Source organism: Antennarius striatus, chromosome 12 (genome assembly GCF_040054535.1).
Source record: "Antennarius striatus isolate MH-2024 chromosome 12, ASM4005453v1, whole genome shotgun sequence".
Taxonomy (NCBI): domain Eukaryota; kingdom Metazoa; phylum Chordata; class Actinopteri; order Lophiiformes; family Antennariidae; genus Antennarius; species Antennarius striatus.
This window is the reverse complement of record NC_090787.1, coordinates 4737007-4758340: the sequence shown is the minus strand read 5'-3', so window position 1 is coordinate 4758340 and position 21334 is coordinate 4737007. Positions and strand designations below refer to the sequence as shown.

At 45.6% G+C, this 21334-nt stretch overlaps 1 long non-coding RNA gene across 1 annotated transcript; it reads right to left on the bottom strand.

Moving 5' to 3' along the window:
* Positions 1 to 1696: 1696 nt before the first annotated feature.
* LOC137605289 (uncharacterized) lies at positions 1697 to 20977 on the bottom strand. Its single transcript, XR_011037723.1, has 6 exons — positions 20829 to 20977; positions 18950 to 19110; positions 18670 to 18752; positions 12867 to 13056; positions 2689 to 2813; positions 1697 to 2509 (listed from the first exon to the last, which is right to left on the bottom strand). It is a non-coding gene; the product is annotated as an uncharacterized lncRNA (long non-coding RNA).
* Between the last annotated feature and the right edge of the window lie 357 nt (positions 20978 to 21334).

The following is a 21334-nucleotide window of genomic DNA, read 5'->3' as shown; positions in this document are numbered from 1 at the left end:
TTGGAGGTGTGTTGATTTCTTTTTTAATTACATACCATATAAAGAAGTTGTTAGTCTGATTACTTATCTTTAAAAATAAAAAAATAGATAAACAAATAAATACATAAATAAATACATGAGTAAATAAATGGATAAATAATCGATTTAACGGCTGATGTGTCATCGTTTCCTTTTCCAGCGCAGGTCCAGGGAACACTCCAGGTGTGACACCAGATATGTTCTCCGTTATCTGCCCTCCTGAGGGAATCATTACATCTCCCTCTGCTTCCTGTCCATCCCAGCTGACGGCCTCCATCACTCCATCTGGGATCATGTTCCCGTCAGGAAGCTGAGGTCAGCGGCGAGCGATCCGACAACACCGGCGTTATCACACACATCTGACCCCTGCTTTGATTGTGGGCCCTCTGCTTCTTAAGTCTCCTGCGGCGTCGACAAGCAGCGGTGTTAACACTCCGGATTCATCTGAAACTGTCTGCTTAGTGCCCAGCATGTTAGGAACCCAGATAACCATCAATGCTGGATCAATAGCAAATCAATGGCAGCTAATGGCGGGGAGCTTTTCCCCTCTTAAAGGTCAGCCCTGCTTTGTGGTTTGCTATCAGACCATCAGCAGCATCACTGGACCATTAATCCCCGGAGACGCGTCTCCCGGGAGACATTATGAAGCAGATGTGTGAGTTCATCACCTGGCGATGGCGGATCCGTGATGCGAGCGAAACGCGCGTCAGGATGTGGTTAAACGACGTGGGCGAATTGCAGGAGGAAGAGGAGGAGGAGGAGGAGCGGCTCCTGCAGCGAGGAGTTGATGGCTCGCTGGTGAAACACGAAGATCCCGGCGGAGATGACCTCCGCGTCTGCAGAAACGAGGCCTGCGAGGCTCTGGGCCCTCATTTCAAAGCAGCTGTGTGTCGTTACCGTGTGGGCAGCGTATGCAAATGAGCGATGTCCGACTACTTTAAGTTCCCCCGCCGGTCGGTTGTCGGAATGCGTCATCTGGAAGACTTTTGGAGGCTGCAGGCTGTTGTTCAAACTGCAGATTTGCGCCTCCACTATGGGTGTGTGTGTGTGTGTGTCTGTGTGTGTGTGTGTCTGTGACACACTTGTCAGATACAAACCATAGTTGCGTTAACGAATGCACCTCAGTGTCATTCTCTCTGATGATTCTCAAGTGATATTCGACCCTTTTTGTTTTCAGAAACTGATTTTTGTTCTTTATTTATCTGCAGATATTTTAAAACTAGGCTACGAAGCAGAGGAGTTACAAAAACCTCCGCACAGATTTCAGTAAAAACTTGGACAAATGGGGCATCTGAAAGTAATTTTAGTTTAGGATTTAGATTCAAGACGATTTTATACGTGTTATTAACCAAATGAGGGATTTTTTTATTTATTTAAATTGAACGTTTTGTGAAATTCGTTCATTAATATTAGAGAAAAATATGAGTCCTGTAAAATTCCCATAGATGAAAATTATTATAATCCATAATATTATTTTTATTGTTACAAACAATAATTAAAATTGTTAAAAAAAATGTATTGTTAAAATTGAACATTTTAATAGATTATAAAATTGTATTAAAAATATTTTCATTAAAATTATTAAAAATCATTTTAATTATTATGGATAATAATAATTAAAATAATTAAAATTAAGATGGGAAAAATGCCTCATTATGTTTAGAATGTTGAGGTGTTTATCATCTTTTACATTCGATGTAGAATTTGATATTCTATAAATTCTGTGATCATGATGTTATCACTGATTGATAATTGATCGTCTGGATGTATTTATAGAGGTGATCGTTGTTTTTAATCACTGGAAGGAAAGAATTTATGATGGTTTCTGTAATTTTTTTTACTTCCCAAACAAACAGGAATAAACAGTCTTCTTCATCCGTCCCTTCCGGTTGTGTTCTCCTGGCGCTGAAACCTTTCTCTCGTGTGAATGGTGTTTTTTTTTAGGTGATGTGTTCCAGCTGACGGGATCCAGATCAGAAAACACTCGCTAACCGTGTGTTTGTGGACGAGAACAAACAACATCCAGCGTCTGGTTGTTTGGTTTGTGTTTCACAGATCACAGATGGTTCTGATGGAGGTTCGACCCACGAAGACACCCGGGGTTATTACGGGTCAGGACGATGGGGGCGGAAGTTCATCAACCACTAGTGACATCATCAGTAGGATGCTAACGTCAGACGGGAGGAAGATGTTCCTCATGAAGCTCCAAAATCACAGATAACTCCAACTTAATCGAGATGTCAGATAACTCAGAGAACAGGCTCCGCCCCCTGGCGCCGCCCATCCTGAAAGGCCGCATTAAAGGTCGGTTTCATGGGTGTAACGCTGATCTGAGCCGCCGTGTGTGTGTGTGTGTATGTGTTGGGATGTGTACCTTCCTTTTAGCACTCATGTTGTGTGTGTGGTCAAGGTGTGGAGCATTTAATCCTCCTCTTCATGGCCCGGAGAGTCGCTTTGTTGTCTTCATCCCCGAGCAAACGTCAGGAGGAGTCTGCAGGAAAACACACAGCGTTGTGAAACACACACACACACACACACACACACACACACACACACACACACACACACACACACACACACACACACACACACACACACACACACACACACACACACACACACACAAAGACACAAAGAGCACAAAAAGAGCTGTTTTTAGAAGGAAAATACCTTTTGTTTCTCACGTTGTCGAAGAAGTCGGAGAAGAATTCCCGGCTCTTGCCTTTGATCCGGATCCGTGTCACCTGATCCCAGATTCTCTCGGAAATCCATTTGGCAGCTTTTGCTTTTCGATCCTGCTGAGAAACAAACAAAAAGTCATATGACCTCCTCTGATAAGCTGATCATCACATCGTTCTTTAAGGATGCGCTAAACTGACTTTTTCTCAGTTGTTCTTAATTTTTAAAAAATCTGACATCAGATATTTCAAGATCTCGACTTTTTTTTAGCTCAATTTCTTTCTTTCCATCCAGACTGTTGGTAATTATTTACAGCGCTAATCACAACCATTCGGTTGCAGCGGCGGCTGTTCAGCATCTCACAGATGACGGATGGATGGAAACGCTGCTCTGCCAGCGGACCCCTCGAAGGCCGTCCACATCCGATGCGTAAACCACATCATCCCAGGACGCACACGCGGTATACAAAAGCTCCTCTGTGCACACAAACACACCGTTAACCTGACACACACTCCTGCAGGCAGATTCCAGCCAGCTGCAGGTTACAGACGTGGATGTAAACGCCAGCGTCGTTTCTGTTAGCATGCTATCGCGTAATAATCTGCTCGCTCAACGATTTCATCCCCCGAGCCGCTCCTGAACGCAACGCGCAGCAGAGCGTGTTTAGATTTCGCCGCAGTAAATTTACACTGGGGGGGTAGCTCTGTTTTTACTTTGTCATAATTTGGGCTAGCATGTTGTTACAGCGAGGCCATTTGTTGAGGCGGGAGAGCGGACAGATGCGCGGCTGATTGGTTCCAGGCCCGCCGTGCTGATTGGAGTGATAAAATGGGTCAATCTTCGATGAAGGCGCACTTCAAACGTGATTCACGGAGCTGGAATAAAGAGTCCCTGATGAGGAGCTCAGGCCGTATGTTGGGAAGAAAAATGAGAATCACTCCAGGACAGCATGAGCTCATTAAATACGAATTAGCACAACACTTGTACTGCGTACCGCAGGGTCGCGTCCAATCAGGGTCAGCGTGTAGACTCTATCTGAAGCAAACTCTAAAACGGGATAAAATTCAGCTTTAAAGGTTAAATATACAATGTTTAGAATTTAAAGTGCTTTTATTAGACATATTTTAGGATCATGCTTTGAAATGAAAGTTTTCGAAACCTGCAAAAATCAGCAAAACATGTCTAATGCAGCAGCATTGGGTTCTAACAATGATTTGGAAAGAACAGATTAACTCAAAAAATAGAAAAAAAGAGCAGATTAACACAAAAAATACAAAGAAGAGATTTACATAAAAAATTGAAATGAGGAACAGATTTAACTTCCTGTCATGTGACAGCAATCTTATTCTCTAATTTGATGATCCTATTTGAAGAATTTCTGTTTGACTTGTTTCTTATTTGAGTTAGCTGCTAGCTGCTACTAGCTAATGAAATCTGTTTGCTGGTTCGTGTTCAAAACATTCAGGATTTCTCCTTTAAACTGAGATTCTGTTTGGTTTATTGTGAGATCGGAGGAAGAGGAGAGGCTGGATTAGCAGTAGACACAAACAAGGAGGTGTCCGATGGATGAGAGGAGAAACAAAATGTGAGAGGTTTAATCCTCTTATCTCATTGGCCGGGAGTCGGTATGCTGAATCCCGCCAGTTTGAACAGGAGCATCTTTCAGTTTACTGGCAGGAAGTAACATCATCACGCATGCACTACTGACAAGTGTTAGCTCAGCATGCTAACAGGATGCCTCAGTCGGGTCGGCTCTGTTACCATAGCAACGGCTAAAGCAGCGCTAAAGTGGGCAAAAATACATGATGGATAGAGATGCTTGGAGGAGGCCACGCCCAAAACTACACCGCCAGTTTGAAGGCTCCGCCTCCCATATTTTTCATTTAACTATTATTGTTTTTATTGTGTAAAAGACTGAAATATCAGGATATTTTTGAAGGACTTGAGATCAAAATAATCAAATCAATCAATCAATCAATTAAATACTAATTTATTTAAACATGATTTAATGCAGAACTTACTTATCTGACTTCAGTCGGTCGTCAACATTTGGTTTAATTTGACAATAAAAAAACAATTATATTAATGTGTTTCTATCTATTAAATTGTTATTCAAATTTTGTTTATCTTTCTTTTGTCTCGTCATTAAATCCAGTTTAATGTCTGTCGTTTGTCACCAGTCATTCACGTTCATTTCTGTCTGAGTGATTCATCAATAAAGTTTGATTAAGTAACTTTTTAACAGTGAGCCTATAATGAACCCCTCTTATCATAATTTTGTTTTTATTTGTTTTTTATCTGTTTGTTTTTAAGTCTTAATGTATTTATGAGTCTAATAAGTTTCACCAACATCAGATTCTCGTTTTTCCACAGCTGGATTTATTTGAACTATTCGGTTTGATCCTCCAAAACTGAAGCGTGTCGCCGCCTCCAGCCAATCAGAAACCTGACCCAATGCCCTTTCATTAATCGCTATCTGATGCAAGACGAACGGCGGTGACATCGGCTGACGGCGGCGTCGTTAGCTGTTATTGAGGGGAGCTAAAGCTAATCCACATGAATGCTACGACATGCACACGGGCCATCCCTCACCGCCGCGGGACGCCGCGTCGATAGCGGCGCCCGTCGCCTGATGGACGCCTCTGGGGAATAATTCAGCCGAGGTTCCAGCAGGAAGGAGTTATGAGGAAACAGCGCTAGCCGTTAAACATCTTATGTCATCACTGTGACATTACATTAAAAAAAAAAAGTGAGCATTAGCATAATCCAGCTAACAACAACTTGACAATGATCATGTGACGCCTCCACGTCCTCTTGCCTGACGCTCGTCTGTCAGACACGCCACAAATGCATCATGGATGCGTGATGGGACGCCATGTGAAACGTGTGTGTGTTCAGTGTGTGTGTGTGTGTGTGTGTGGTCTCATTATCCTGCTCGTACACACAGATGCAGGCGGAAGAATCTTCCTCCATCGATCCGCCTCCCTGAGTGGGACTCGTGGAAACGCTGATCGATCGGGAGGAATATCTCTTCGCTGCTTCATAACGACTTCACATCCGTCGTCCGACGCGCTTGGCGTTCTCTTCCCGTCTGATCTCAAATCTTTCTACTCGTTACCTGTCTGGGTTTGTTTCCCTGGGGAGGGAGCAGGAGAATTCCACGCTCAAAGTATTCCTGAGAGCCTTGATGTCGTCTGCGAGTCGACCGCCGCGCTCCGCCCTGAGTGCTGACACAATTAGGACGGCAAAAAACCTGGCAGGAGCGCCTGTTGGCCGGCGTCGCCGTGCATGACCAGGCATGAGAAAACGAGCTCAGAGAGAGACTGAGAGGATTATTGGCTGAGGTGAACCTCCAAAGTCAGGGTCAAAGGTCAACACAAGCAGCGGTGGGGACAGGCAGAGGACGGAGGAGGACGTGGGCGGTGAATACGAGACGAGGAGGCGGCTGTAAGACGAGACTCGGGGCAAAACGGATGTTTTGTCGCATCGGATGTGTCCTCGGAAGCTGAAAAACCCTACAAACTGCTGAACAACAAATGCATCAGGGTTTAACTTTTACTGCGAATTTCAGTCACCTTCAAATATTTTTACACAAAAAACAAAAATAAGAAGTAAAACGGTGAATGATGCGTTCACTGACCCACATGGAAATTTTCCTAAAACAACACACACACAATATAAAACCACGAAGTTAAGACGATGCTTGATGTTGACGTGTGGCGTTTGGTGAAGCTGGGATCTTCAGACGTTCTCATAACCCTTCAAGTTGAGTCTTCACGCCGTTTCTCCATCGGCGACTCCTTTAAACGAACGTTCCTGAGTCGGTTCATGTGAGTCGTGAATTCTCGTCCATCGTCTGAAGGAAACTGCGGATCGTTAAAGCTGCACCACACATACTTTCCGTCGGGCCATCCCGACTCGTTTCTCGCAGCGATAGCGGCCTTTACGGGACGCTCACCACGCCAAAGTATGAAGGGTGTGTTTAAATAGACGTTTATACAAACTGTTTACAAGTTTTATTAAAGTTGCATGAAGTTGTGCATCTGATATTCGGTTTTTCCTACACTTTGGGACGTATTTGGACTATCCTCGTTAGCTCATATAGAGATAGATGATAGATAGATGATCGATAGACAATAGATAGACGATAGACAGATAGGTAGTTGATAGATAACGTAACAACATAAAACAACATTCACACCCATTCGTGGGCGGAGCTTCAGACGTGACTCTGATCTCTCTAACAGGTTTGTCCAAAACTGTCCTTGAATCCGTCCAATCAGAGACTCTGACAAGACGTGGGGACATCCTGACCTTCAGACGGCGTCGTCGTGTCTGAAGCAGACGATCACACGCTTCAGCCTCGAGCCGGACGGTTCTCCAACTTCCCCTCCGTGGTCACGGGCGTGACCGTCCTTCCTGTGACGGACCCTCATGACGTTATCGTCATGTCATCGACACGGAACGCCTCATCTTCCTCTCTTTTTTAAACCAGGTTGTGCGACATGGTGAAACACTTAACCACCAGAGAATCCACCTCTCCCCTCATCGTCTATCTGGACATCAGATTTGTCTCTAATCAACATTCGGGGACCTAATGGCCCCCCCTCGGGTTCTGCAGGGGTATCAAATGGGGGCAACGGGAGGTTTTAATCTCTCCAATTACCCCTGGTAATACGATCGGGCCTCGCAGGCGCGATGGCAAACCTTCAGCGACTACAAATCAGAAACAAATGCCCACCGATCGTCGCGTTTGTGCGATCTCAGCTCTTTGCGGGAGGGAGAGCGGGTGAGGGAGGGGGGGAAAGAGAGGGATAGATTAGAAAAATCTCCGATGAGGCAGTCGATAAAAAGTTCCTTTTGGAGAGGAATTCCACACCACCATGAAATAGGATTTTCCGCCCAGAATCAAGAAAACGCCGGCACTCCGATCGGCGTCCCCCTCCCTCCCTAAGTCCCCCCATTCCTTCTTTCTCTCCTCTAATCTAATATGAAGGTTTTAATGGGAGCAAGGAAGCGATTTGGGGCTGGCTGGATCTCGCTCAGCTCATCTCCTGCGTTTATGAAAAGTGCTTTCCTCGCGGGTGAAACGGTGGTTTTGGACGGGGAGGCCTGGAGCTGGGGGCCCTCCTGGCACTGCCGCCGGTGGTGGTGGTGGTGGGGGCAGACCTTTAGCTGTTAGCACCCGCCTCCTGACTCACCTCAGGCCGGCGCCAGAACCGCAGAGACCATCGCAAGGAAAGAGTGCGAAGAGAAAACAAGTGAGGGTGTAGACGGAGAACGGTCGGCGAGGAAGGAAAAAGTGACGGGCAGTGAATCAGCCGCCTCCTGGGGTCCTCTTCCTCCTCCTCTTCCTCCTCCTCTTCCTCCGGACTCAACTGGATACGCTCAAGGCCAGAAAATAAATCCTCCCTTTCCCTCCTGCCCAATGACCTTCCATCACTCCATCATCGCGCTGTCGTCACGGTAACCTTCCCCTGGCTTTGCTTCGGACTCAGGTAGCGCGAGCATAAACCATTATGATTGGCTGTCAGCCCGACTGGCTGGGACGAGCTCAGGGGTGAAGACGAGACGGTGAAGAAAGTACGAAGGAGAGCTAAGGTAATGATTGCTAATGCTAATTGTAGCTACTGCTAGCATTTTCACACAGATAATGCTAACATGCTAAATAGCTGACATTGTTTTTTCTGCGTCTTAACAAACTTAAACTAAAACCTTCAATTATTTGAGTTATTTCCTGTTTTATTTTGTAATTTCTTTGCCTTCTTCTCTTGATTGGTTTCATCTGATTCATCCTCGTTCCGTGATTGGTTCACGCTGTTCCAGCCGTTTCATTTTCTTCTGGATTTGGATTTATTTCTCTTCGTTCATTCATCAGCTACTTTAAATAAAGAATAAACCAGGAATTAGGTATTAAAGAAGGTTATAAAAAAAAACGGTGGGGGCTGAGGAAACAGGATGAATGAGACAGAACCGAGATAAAGGAAACGAGGGTGGGGCGGTGGCGGACAGACCGCGAGGCGGGTCGAACGCTCGGCGGGGACAATTCATCGGTGACCGTGGCGACGGTGGCAGAGCTCCAGGTGATGCTAATTACTCCCATCCGTCTTCTTTAGCGCCACTGCTAAAGCGTATTAGCAAGGGCCTTGGAGCAAATCACAGCGAGATAAATAAATAAACTGGGGTGGGGGGAGATAAATCCCCTAGGCGGCGAGGAGACACAGCTCAGGTGTTTGTCATCCAACCGTTCAGGTAGACGGTGTATTTGAGGTCCCTGGGTGAAAACCCCGTTGACTAACGCGATCCGTACGGATCTAATTCTCTACCTGCCACGGCGGCGGGCGTCGATCACCGCGAACCGATCCATCGTTCACGCCTGCGGAGCGATAACTCCGCCTTAACACCGCCTGGATCACAAAGCGAGCGGCGGCGTCGGACGACGCTCGCGACGTCCGGCCAGATTAGAAATCGACCGGGCGTGTCCGTCGATGGAGAGCGATGGAGTGCGAGAACAAAAGCCTCCCCAAGACAAAGAACGAGACTCAAACACACATCCTTCTCTCCGTTATCACTTAATAAAACAGCTACGGTGTCGTCCGCGTATGCTAACTGACTGCTAGCGCATCTAGCAGCTATAAGGAAGTGGTTCTGCTGCCCCCACCCCCATCAGGTGCTGCACAGTGAACTGATGGGGGCGCTTCTTCGAAACATTAACTCTCATTACTGCTCTGCTGGACCGCCTGGCGTTAATATGATGACCCCCCCCCCCCCCCCCACAGCGACACCCGGACCCCCCCATGCATACGCCAGCGGACGCTACGCCATCATTTACGGATGTCTCTCATTAGCAAACCGGCGGATCTGATTGCTAAAAGGTCTAAGTGCCACCCCCCCATGTCCGCGGATGGTATCTTCCAGCCTGTAATTAGATTATAATCCTGGATGTCCAGTTCCTGGATCGGCTAATAGCTTTAATCACGTTCAGAAGGATCTGAAGCTGCAGCGCGGAGACGTGGAAGGTGTTTGATACGATAGATCGGTGTTAAAGCGATAGAACGATTTTTTTAGTCGGGCTCAGTTTAACGTCTGGGGGCCCAATCTGGGCCGGCTGTGAACAAACTGGGTCGTCTCGTGAGAGAAAAGCTCCAGAATGTACTTCACACTGATTGATGTCGCTCAAGTATGTGAGGGAGGAAAAGCTCAATTAATGTGTGTGTGTGTGTGTGTGTGTGTGTGTGGGAGAGGGCAGCGTGTAATTGAGTTAAAGTCTCCCCGGGTCAGAAGTGAATTAAGAGCAGATTAGAGGTGAAGTGCTGGGAGTGTTCCCCTCCGGTTTTGGTCTGGATCCCTCCCCAGTGTGTTCCCTTAATGGTGCTGAAAGACGATATGAAATGAATTTGGTTTTATTTTCACTTCCATTTACACGCGCTCACCGAGGAGCGGTGTGGATTCTAGATACGAGAGGATCCAGAGGGATTTTTGTGCTGGCTGGCGATCAGGATTACACAAATACTCCGAGGAAGAGAAGCCATTAAATCTTGGTGCAGGTCCGGATAACGGCGCAAATCCAGGGAATTTTTCCACAAAGATAAAAAGACGTATAAACTGAACCCACTCCCACCCACGCAAAGAATCTACATTTGATGCAGATTTGGTTCCCAATTTAAAAAAAAACAACTTTCCTATGATTATATTTATTTTTGCTGGAACTGCTGAACTAATTTCCATCAAATCCCCACCAAATATCCAGATTATTTGTATAACACTGCGTTCTACGTTTAAAACAGCATTAATTAACATCTTTATGGATGAAATATCATCCAAATGTTATCCTGCAACAGAGCAACAAAGGATCTGACGAGAATTTTGACTTTAAATTTTGACTTCGCTAACTGAAGAATAGCAGAGGATTAGCAGCTAATGTGGCTAATAAAACTGTTACTAATCTACTTCTAAAGACTCATACGTAATTAAAAGTGATCTATAACTTTGTTAAAACCTAACATTGAAGTTAATGTGGCTATGCTAACACCTGTTTTTGCGTATTTTGTCCAAAACTGGTCAAATTATAAGAATACAGGAAACATAAATGTTGGAAACTAAGTCTAATTTCTGGAAACATCTTAATTAAACCAGTGAAAACTAAATATATCAGTTGCATCATGGGAGATTTGTAACACCAGAAACATTCACAGAAGAGGTGATGCTTTCAAATACGTTTGTATTTTTAGTGGTGGCTCATCTGTAGTCATAGCAACAGGCGCCCACATGTGATGCAGGTTTAACCATTAAAAGTTTACGACTTAAAACAAACGTTTAGTAGTTTTTATATATATTTACATAAAAGTAATTACTAATTAAATTAAAACCAGTCGTCTTTAGTGCACACTTGAGTAAATCAGAGGGGCTTTATAATAATACTTAAGTGAGGCCTTTAGCTAAGTGTTCTTTACATTCCAGAGCGTCTTAACTCCGACTGCGTCTGAACGAGTTCCTACTGTGGAGAATGACCCAGCTGGCCCATTCAAGCCTTAAGTGCACACCAGGTGCCTGGGAAGACAAAGAGAGGGGATACAAAAACCCACATCTCCTAAAACACTCACAAAAGCTTCACATTCCCTTTGCAAATCTCTAGAACCGAGCAAGTCAAGTAAAAAAAAAACAAACGGTGTGACTGTGTCTGCGGATGATTTTTTTTTTGTGCAGACTGCTCCTTTAACACCTTCATTAGCAGGAAGGTGTCCCTCGCTGTGCCTGCTTTGACACCACACACATGTTAAAACACTTTAAATCCTCCTCCGTCTTCCTGTTGACGTACCGTCTACAATGGTGAGAATATGAGCGCTGCACAAAACGCAAATAAGGCATCAGGCAGTGATGATGTCATCGACCCGCCCTGTGTTTTGGCTGTGAATGCACCCAGTTTAAATGTGTTTGGCTATTCCTGGCGGCGCTCGTACGTTTTTCTTCCCGTCTTTGTCCCCGCCGGGTGACAGTCGGGCTCCATATCACCTGCCCCTGCCGCTGAATGAGCCATAAAAATGTCCGATGGTGAATTGATAGACAGCTCGGGTGGGTGCACTTGATTTGCGTGAGTCACCGGCATGTGTCGCTGAAAAGAGTGCGCTGGAGAGGCGGCCCCGGGGCCCATTGTCCCGTCCAGATGTTTCCCCGCCACCCAAAGAGCCGAGTCGGAGAGAGAATGAAGCCGGGACCGCCGAACGCCGTAAAGCCAGGCTGTAAATTCGCTTTATGCCACGGACGCCATTTGCACCTGAATGGGGCCGGGTGGTTCGGCTCAAGTGGTGGATGGGGGGGTGATCCGGGGCCCACCACACACACACATTCACACACACTGGACACACACTGTTTTCCAAAAGGGTGTAGGGTTTAAACTCTTTGCATGTTTTCACCCAAAAAGACGTTTCCTTATGAACCGATATGACTGGATAATCTCTGGAGACTTTAGACCTCAACTTCACTTTTTTAGGTTCCCGAAATAACAAGAGTTTCATCTGAAAACTGACTCCACAATCTCAAAAAACTTCCTTCATTCTTGTCCTGTTAGGAGTTGCAACCAGCGTCTCATCCTTTTTCCATTTTAGATGAACGCTCGTATTTGATTTGACAAAGTTTTTTATGCTGGATGCCCTTCCTGCCGAAACCCTCTCCATTTATCCGGGGCAGACCCAAAAAGAATCACAGGTAAAACTCAGAACTAAAGAAGAAGACAACTCAAAGGGCTTCAGGCTAATCAGCCTGATGAGGCACAGGTTAGGTGATGAGCCTCTTGTCTACGAGTTCAGCCCCGCCTCCTGCCACGCCCCAACGCTACAGAGTACCATGACACAAACATCACAGAACCAGGACACTGACATGGGATCAGACATCAAAGTCTTACTTTTTTCAAACTATCTCCACTCATGAATGAAGGAACTATTTTGGTGCTTAAAATGAAAATTGTATAATTTTTGTGTCGTATTTGTCTAGGATTTGACTCAGAGTTAGCTGTAGCTAACGCTGACTTATTACTGGAGAAACTGATCGTGTCTGACTTCATCGTGTCTGTCGGATCACATTGATGTCATAAAAGTCAAAGTTGCTTTGATATTCAGAACCTTTTATTGCAAGATTGCGACGTTCTCTATGTTACCTGCCTCGGTTCTTACCTGTGTTGTAATTCTGGATCCGCAATCTGACCTTGTCCTTCCTGTGTGTTAGTGGCGGAGTCAGGTTGGTTGATTCATCAGCTCAGGGGGTGGGGTCTACTTGTTGTCTCCGCCCACATTGAGGATCCGGTTACAACCAGCCGCCACGCCGCCGCGGTCCTGTTTATCTGAGCCGTTTGACATGAAACGTCTGAGAATGAGAAGCAGAGACCGTCGATCATCACACCTTCAAGCTGTTTGAATAAAGTTTGGGATTCAAACCCAGAATAGCCCAATGTGTTCTAGCTGGCGCCTGTTATTTCCCTTTTAATCACACTTCCTGGCGTTCCGTCGCTCCCCCCGCCCAGCCTGTCTGGTTTGGCGCGTATGTTTACTTGGCGTAGTCGTGCACCCTGAACGCCACATTAACTCCGTGTTGTCACTCGTCGCTCAGTGGCGTTAACTCCGTGACCTCTCAGCAGCAGCCTGACGTATCGAGGGCCCGGGAGTCCGGCTCTGGTCCGTTAGAGGGAATCGCTCCCTGACGGAGGAACCTGTTCTCACGCAACATAACCACAAGTCGCCGCTTCATCAACCTCCACATCAGCTGGCGTGCGACCGAGGATGCAGGGCAGCTGATCAGGGGCCCGGGCCTGGGACTAAGGCGGCCCCTCAGGGCCCTTATTCCACTTTACGTCCTTGTCTTAAATCACTCTGTTCCAATCACAGACGTAACGGCGGAACATAAAACAGAAGTTTCCATACAGTCAGAGCTGTGACGCCGATTGGACCCCTGCTGGGCCCTCAGACCCTGAACCGGAGCATCCGGGGCCTCCATCAGCTCCAACTCCCATCCGGTAAAACCAGTCGCTATTTTTTTGTTGGATACATTTTCTGTTTGGGCTGTCGTGAGATGAAGAAAGGATTTATATCTTTAGTCACATGAGCTAATTCCTGAGCTAGCTGTAAGCTAACAAATGAAAGAAAGAGTAACTGAGAAAGTTCTGATTGTTAGCATAGAAAAAGATTAATTGCAATTCGAAAAATGTTATTGGTCCCCAAGGGGCAATTAAAGGCACGTAAAGCCGGATTGGTGCACAAAAAAGAAAAGCAAAGAGCAAAAACTAGATTTACTAAACAGAAAACCAACACTAACACTAAAATACATAATAAACAGATGTGTACAATATAAACAGGTTTGTGCAATGGTGTAATAAATAAGATATCAAGACCCTTCATATTGTGGCAGCATTACGTGTGTTAGTATGAAGGGTGTAAAAGTGCAAACATACAGTGTAAAGATAAACAGTGTAAACATAAATAATGATCAAATAATATCATAAATACACTGTTAAATAATAATTCAAAAACTAGTGAGTTTAACACCTAGTTAGTGAGTTATTTCAAAACCTAGTTAGTTTAAAAACCTTGTTAGTTAGTTATTTCAAAACCTAGTTAGTTTAAAAACCTTGTTAGTTAGTTATTTCAAAACCTAGTTAGTTTAAAAAACTAATTAGTCAGTTGGGTAATTAGTTAGTTCAAATAGTTAGTTTAAAAACCTAGTTTGTTAGTTCAAAAACTAACTAATTCGTTGAGTCTAGAACTCAGGAATGAGTCTTATTTCATCCACACTAACATCTGGACCCACTGGATGAGATTGTGGCCCTTGAGGGCCCGGAAGACGATCCGTGAGATGCTCAGCGCTGCTCAGACGACACAAACCCACAGAGTGGATACACACACACACACACACACACACACACACGCACGCACGCACGCACGCACACACACACACACACACACACACACACACACACACACACACACAGCAACACAGCCACTATTTCCATTTTGGAAACAAAACTCACACGTGCTTGTGAACAAACGTTAGCCATTGCACGTTATGTTGCCGCTGGCAACGACCACGACCGCAGTCTGCATTCTCATTATGACACGTTTAAATCTTGCCTTGGGCCTGTTAGACATGTAAACATCAATGCTGCCAAGACAAACATCTTTTTATAACGACGGCCTGTGGACCGCCGCGACCCATCCGGAAGCTTCTCCTCTCTTCATTTAAATCAGATAGCCGTTAGCGTTACCATCAACCCCCAGCCAGCCAATCACAAGAGGACAGCAGGAGTTACGGCGCGAGTAATGTCGGGTCAGGAAGCCTCTCACATTTTATTCACTGCTGACGTGACGCTAAATTCAACTTAGCACCTTTAGCCTCCGGAGGAGTTTGGCGTTAGCATAGCGGGGTCGCCTCGACGCCGGCCATGAACCGCAACATGTTTTCCATTAAAGAGCTCTGAATCTGATACGGCACATTTATCAACAATGGTGAAAACAGACCAGGTCCCTGAAGTGTAAGAGAATCACCTCATACATAAATCAGCCGGAGCCGCTGCTTAAGTTTCCTAATTGAAATCGCTCAGCGCTTTGAGGAGGTTTTTTTTTTGTGATTCGTGAGCACCTTTTGCAGAGGCAGCAATATCCCTTCATGATTTAAAAGCAACAGGCTCGGGGCGCTGCAGGCCAGACATGGATTACAGGGCAAAACAAATGCTTTAGCCCCCGGTCGGCGGCTAACAAAACAGCCATTAGCATTTCCGCAGCTGGTAATCGCTGGCGTTAAGAAAACAGCGAGGAAGCCCCCTCAGCTGGCTTCCCACACATCAGTGGGCTCAAACATGCCTGCCACTCACGTATGGACACACACATACACACACACACACACACACACCGGATTCCATGCCCTCAGGACGCGATGGGTTCCCAGGGGAAGATGGAGGTGGCCAGTTTGAAACCAGTCAGAAAACAATTAAGTCATCAGCGTAGAGGAGGAAAGGGAAATTGGTGGTAATAATTTAAAACGGGAAATGGGATTCTGAGCAGAACAATGAGACGTCCAAACGTCTGAAACCAGCGGCTCCTCCATCGATGCGGCGTCTCAATCTGCGGATGATAAACTGGAAGCGCTGGCGAACGTCTGGAGTCCACACTCCTTCATTTTCACGTCTCTGCAGCCTATAATTCACATTCTTGTGGACCGAATTTGATTTATTTCAATCCGCCTTTTAAAATTAAACTGTTAGTTGATGTATTTCATTCATGAGAATGTTTCCTCGCTTTGTGATTCAAAACTAAAGCCTTAACTTCTTATTTACACTTCAAAATGTTATTATCTGGAGCACATTGTGATGTGTTTTTTTTTTTTTTACATGAAAGCTAGTATTCACCTAACTTTTGATTTTATTTTGCACGCTAAACTTTTCTTTTGACGCATTCAAAGCGAAGGTAATCTAACACACATTGCTAAAGCGTGTTCAGGTGTGTGTTATGCTAATGTGTGTGATAGCTCTTAAAGGGTGCCAAAACACACACCGCTACACGCTACGAGCACACAGCTTCAGGTGGGTCTGCGCTGCCCCTCGCCGCCTCTTTGAACTGCTAATTGCTAATGACTTCAACATTTCTCAGACAGCTGAGAGGCTCGAGGACATCTGCGAGCGCTTGAGCCGCCGTCCTTTGATGACGACTCTGTTCCTGGCATCCAGGGACCGAGTCAAGGAGAGGCTAACCCGCTATCCTGGGATCACCGCTGGGTTTCCAGGGGGGAGAAAAACACCAGTGATGACGGATTCCCAGCACGTGTGATGTTTAGTGACGTGAACGCGCGTCGGGTGAAAACGATGACTGTCCAATCGTTGTCGAAGAGCTCCTCCCCACCATGTTGGCCACACCCACTAAAGTTAGCTGGATTTAACAGATATGCAAAGAGTGATGATGTCATGTCAATCAGAAAAAAAAAGTTACACGTTAAATGATTTCATGCTGCAGACGTGTTTTATTGCGTGTTGTGTTCCACGTGTATGTGTTGTGTTCCACGTGTGTGTTGTGTTGCACGTGTGTGTGTTATGTTCGACATGTGTGTGTGTCAAAAAGCTGTCCAGGAAGAACATGTGTTTCTGTAGCATCACTAGCAATATGGCTGCTGCTGAGGCCTTGATTTAACTGTTACTGAGAGGTGTGTGTGTGTGTGTGTGTGTGTGTGTGTGTGTGTGTGTGTGTGTGTTTACTGAGAGTCTGTGGAGACGGCTGAGCCATCTGTCCTCGCCATGGTGGAACTGATAAAGCTGTCAGACCATCGCCGTGTGAATCCCTCCTCCTCATCATCACCTCTATGTCACTAATTATGTGTGTGTGTGTGTGCGTGCGTGCGTGTGTGTGTTTATTATGTAACTCCTCTGGGTCATCTGCAGAGACGTCAACGGAGAGGAAAAACTGATATAGAGGATGATGAACATGATTTTAGTGTAGAGAAGTAGAAAGTAGAGTCTTCATGGTTCATCACACCGCCAACTAGTGGACAGGCATGCACACTGCAGGCGTTTGCAGCTCTATGCATGAGGATCATTTTCAGAAAGTTTTCCAACAGATGCAGAATGTTTTCATAAAGTAAAAGAAAATGTTTCTGGTTTTGGGAACACTCAGAGATGAATGCAGACGAAAGAAGTCGAGAAACTTTCAGGGAAACTTCAGATTCAAGGCATCAAAGATTGTCTGATAGTTCCTCTAAGCACTGAAATCCCTTCATCTGTGTGTGTGTGTGTGTGTGTGTGTTTGTCAGTGAGTGCATGCACTGACTAGCGAACGCATCACAGATGGTGACATCACAGCAGGGGGGGCTGCTCTCCAAAGCTGCTAACATGGCGGGGGAGGCGGAGTCGGTGAAGAAACGGTGACAGGTCCTTCGCCACGGGAGACGGATCCACCCTGACAACGTCCTTCCCACCTCAGTCACACACACACACACACACACACACACACACACACACACACACACACACACACACACACACACACACACACACACACACACACACACACACACCTGATATCCGTTCCTCTGGCGTGCTTCTTCAGGTGCAGTCGTAACTTTTCAGATTATGCGTTATCAACCTTTAGGTTTGATGGTGTTCTTGAAGGGACTTAGCTTAAGTCATCTGCTAACAGGCGACAGGTGATTAAAGGTTTGTATCTCGTGATCTCAGAGGAGAACAAATTCACGGACCTGTTCCTCATCAAATTGATGAGTTCTTGTCCCTTCATCGCTCTAAGGAAGTCCATTCAACGGTTTTTGAGTCTTCCTCCTCGGTTTGAGAGTCTTCTTCCCCCAGTGGAATGCTCAGCATCTTTGTGTGTCTTCAGCGATGCTTGGCGAGGATGTTTACTAGGTAACAGCGTTTATTTTTAACACTCACAACAAACATAAACAACTTTTTTGCCAACAAAACAAAAGTAAAAAACAAACAAACCATCATCCGTCTGTCTGCGTCTGAGGACGGATAATGTCCACGCAACGCTGCACGCCGCTACAGGAGGAGCCCAACCCAAAACACCTGTGATCATTAGCGCCGTCTCCCTAATCACCCCACACACACACACACACACACGCACACGCACGCGCGCACGCACACGCACACACACACACACACACACACACACACACACACACATTTCTGTGGTCTCAATCCCACACTTGGGATTCATGGGATTAATAAAATCAGTAACCCACAACTTTGAAAGCAAACACACCAAAGAAGGTGAGCAGGAGGGAGGAGGTCATACTTCATGGTCGTCATGGTAACTACAATTCGTTTTAGATTCACCTCAGCATTGGAATATTCAAATAAAGAGTTGTTACGTGTAAAATAAATGCATAAATGCATGTGGACATGGATTCAAACCTCTTTTTATGGCAAAGATATTAACTCTGTGCGTGTGTGTGTGCACGTGTGTGTGTGTGACTGGTGGGAACCTGAGTGTGTGATTGTCTCCAAGGTCACTTCTCCTCCTCATGACTTCACTCTTTTCTCAGCGCCTCCGTCACAATATGACTTCCTGTTGGGCAACAAAGGGACTATTTTTACGGACACAATGATCTTCCTCTGACAGACACACATAGAGTCACATGACCCGCTGGGTCACGTCAGGTGTCTCATGACAGCCAGCGACACACATGGTCACGAAAACACACAACAATCACACAACAAACAGGTAAGCAAGACCATGAACGTTGACTGTGGTGGGCTTTGAACCTGTGATCAGCTGCGTCTTATTTGTCTGGTTTCCTGGAGCCGTTTTCGACCAATCACGGGGCGTCCTGGCAGAACGTGCTCAGCTGTTCCTCTGGCTGTGAGAACTTTGCGTTTGTTTCTTGGGAAACGGACGATCACGTGTTGCCGTGTCGCCGAGGCTCCTGGAAGAAAACGGCAAAACAGAGAAGATAAATTTTATCTGGACATGTTTGCTGCAGAATAATGAGGGAGTGCTGTGGGAGCGTTTGAATGCATTATCAGGACACCTGCAGTAACCCTGGGTGTGTGTGTGTGTGTGTGTGTCTGCACAGCACTTTAAAGGAGCATTCCACCCGCTTCAGGTTGGGTGACATTCATAACGTTCCACCGTCCTCCTTGATGCATTCAAATGTAAAGAAAAAAAAAATCATGCATTCACGCATTTTAATGCTTCTTCTTATTTAAAGTTTATTTCAATACTATTTGCAATTTTATTTAAAAAAAAAATTAACTTCTGATGATTTTGTTTGTGTTCTTAAACTGACGTGGCCTTAAGGTGAGAGACATCTTCAGGAGTAAAGATGGAGGGGGTTGTTGGGAGGGGGGGGGGTCTCCCATCATGCACTTCTCTGATTGGGGTTCAGAGAACAGGAAACACAGAATCGGGCGTTGCTCCTCTGCTCAGGGATGAACACATCGTTTGTATTCTTTTTCCCAGAGGCGGCTATATTTATGTCTATTGTTTTGGACAGGGAGCTCCCCCGCGTCTTGGAGGAGTGTGTGTGTGTGTGTGTGTGTGTGTATGTGTGTGTGTGTGTGTGTGTGTGTGTCCATCGTCTCTGACTGTTGGCTCAACTCCAGTAATGACAATAACATAATGACCAGAGGATGACCGAGGCGGCTGATGATGACAACACTTTCCTTCGCTGTCTTTTGTGGTGACGCCGATTCCCACCGCCGGTCAGTAAACAAGCTGTAAACAACACCTGGGAGGGGGCGCAAAATATCACTCCGAGGGCCGCAATTGGCCCTCAAACCCCCAATTCTAGATGACATACGGTGATTATTTAATATGGTATAAAATAACACTTGAGTTGGTTTATATTGTTTCTAAGATTATTTAAATTTTATTATTACTTCCAGAACTTGACGTTGCCGTGGCAACTAAAGGAATGCTATTCAAGCCTAATGGAGGAATTCATCTTTTCTGGCACGTGGCGCCGAGACAAGGTCGAGTCTGGAGTGACGTAGGCTCCGCCCCCCGGTCTGTGACGCTTTATTAACGCTGAATAGTTCAGTTTCAGTTGGTTTAAGGTGGATTATTCTAATTTCATTAGCTTCATATGAACAACCTGAGCGCTGCTTTTATTAATCCAGGTGAACCTACAGGGACAGCAGCTTTTTCACAGGTTTTCACGGCGTCTGATGTTGTTTTTTTGGTAGTTTTTCTCAATCATATTGTTCAGCCGTATCCCATTGGACTTCTTGGGAGTAATTTCAAATTAATTTCCTTTTTTCTCTGAGAAGCAAACCTGACTCATATCTCCTCCGCTGCTCCGAACAACGATGACGTCGGGCCTTCCTGGCTCTGAACTATTTCCTGTTCTTAGAAATAAAGGCGTCGCTGCGACCCCCCCCCCCCTTCCCGTGTGAAACCTCCGTGCTCGTCTTTGTGCTGCTGCAGCAGTTTGAACAGCAGATTCAGGACGACTTTAGTGCAGATTTTAGTACATATGGAACACAAACAGCATCTTTAAATAGAATCAATGGGATAAACATCTCCTCCTTCCGCAGCAGGAAAACACTTGCATCATCTGTGAGCAGGAATCAGCTGTGGAAAATAGTTTGGGACGGTTGGTGCATATTTCAAAGAGTTTGTTTCAAACAAAAAAAAACAAACCTTAATGCTGTTAAGTTGTTTTTGAGTTTGCAGAAAGTCTAAAAATGACGAAATTTATAGAAACCGCAACGCCTTCTGAAGTTGGGATGCACTTCAGCGTTTTTTCCGATTCCTCGCTAAACCCCACGGCGAAGATTAACGACGCGTCTCTCTGCTTCATCATCACTTAAAGTGAGGGAAGTGAGAGTTGTGTTGGTTTGTTGTGTTCTCACAACCAGGAAGTGAGAGGAGGAAGAAGAGGAGGAGGAGAGGCTCCGTACTAGCTGCTATTATTAGCTATTGGCTGCGACTACGGTGGCTGACGAGGAGGAAATGTCACAACAAACACGGGCGTGGAGGAAGAAGGTTAAAGGCATCGTCCTCTTTCTGATTACTGTTTCATTTAATTCACATGTGTCAAACTCAAAGCCCGAGGGCCAAATGTGGCCCTCCACATCATTTTATGTGGCCCGTGAGAGCATAAAGGGTCAGAGTGTGTAAAATAAATAGGTCAAAAGTGGGATTTG